Consider the following 1436-nt stretch of genomic DNA (forward strand, 5'->3'; position numbering starts at 1 on the left):
GTCTCCTTGACAGACTGACTTCCTGTCACGTGAGGACACAGAGGTCTCCTTGACAGACTGACTTCCTGTCACGTGAGGATGCAGCTGTCTCCTTGACAGACTGACTTCCTGTCACGTGAGGACGCAGAGGTCTCCTTGACAGACTGATTTCCTGCCATGTGAGGACGCAGAGGTCTCCTTGACAGACTGACTTCCTGTCACATGAGGACGCAGCTGTCTCCTTGACAGACTGACTTCCTGTCACGTGAAGATGCAGAGGTCTCCTTGACAGACTGATTTCCTGTCCTCTGTGCAGTAGCAGACTGCTGGGCCACATGGTAGTTCTGCAGAGCCATCACACAGTTCCCCACAATCACTATGCTAATTCACAGCCCACTGACAGCAGTCAGCCCTTGCCCACACTTGCTGTCTCCTTGTGGGACACAAATCTGATCATGTGACGTTACGCATTTTCTCATGGAGGTCTTGACTGTCCTAACTCTGTCTGCTTAAGCTTACTGCCATTTTGTCAGATTATTTTCAATGCTATTGAATTGAGTTCTTTAGCTGTTCTAGCTATGAACCCTTACCCGATGTACAGCTCACAAATACTTCTCGCATTCTGTGGCTTTGTCTCTGCACAATGTTAGGTTGTTTCTTCTGCTGTGCGGAAGTATTTCAGTTTCACGTGATCTCATTTGTTTCCTGCTCCAAGAGTCTTATCCTACTTTCAACAAGTCTGAGATTGAGTTTCTCACTCTGACTAATCGAGAGCAAATCTTCGTTTGCAGAGGTTCCGTCTTCCCCCAGCGTTTCCAGTGGATAGATCAGAGCAAAGAGTAGTTCAAAAGCTGGGGCTTCCTTGTGTTTCCCGAGACTGAGTGTAATATGGCAAGAACAGTTATTGTTCAGGAATTGCTTTGCCATGAACCTACGACGTTTATGAACCGAGTGCTGCCGAGGAGAAGCGATGCCAATGTCAGACACCAAAACAAAGAGAAAAGATGAAATGTCACATATAATAGCCTATGTCATGTGTATGGATTTATCAGAACAAGCTGTTTTCCCTGGTGATAAGGAAAATGGTTTTTTTTTTCTGATTAGAATGGTAATAGAGGGAGATGAGGGTCACATGACAGCCTGGCTCCAAAGAAGAGGTAGTGGGAGTAGAGCATGCTGGGATACTGTGAAGTCACAACTGCGTGGCTCTTCTCAGTCTAACCGCCTGCTAGGAACTACTGTTCGTTTTTGTGTGGGCCCTTCCAGTCTCTCTTCTTGACTATGTGGTCAGTGTCCTTTAAATGCTGTCAGTCCTGTGTCAAATACTTGTCCTGACTGTTCTTTATATTAATATGTCGTGAACAGTTTCTCATGGTAGTGAATGCATTATTTTCCCCCGCTGCACTGCATTCCATTATGTGTAATAAACCTGCCCAGCCTCCTCATTGTTTCTGTGG

The 1436-nt window shown here is 46.0% G+C and overlaps 1 protein-coding gene across 1 annotated transcript in view; it reads left to right on the forward strand.

Annotated features, from left to right (window-relative positions):
• Map3k13 (mitogen-activated protein kinase kinase kinase 13) overlaps positions 1 to 1436 on the forward strand; it is a 92463-nt gene that overhangs the window by 53258 nt on the left and 37769 nt on the right. The gene's annotated exons all lie outside the window — the stretch shown is intronic.

Source organism: Microtus ochrogaster, unplaced genomic scaffold (assembly GCF_000317375.1).
Source record: "Microtus ochrogaster isolate Prairie Vole_2 unplaced genomic scaffold, MicOch1.0 UNK43, whole genome shotgun sequence".
NCBI classification, from domain to species: Eukaryota; Metazoa; Chordata; class Mammalia; order Rodentia; family Cricetidae; genus Microtus; species Microtus ochrogaster.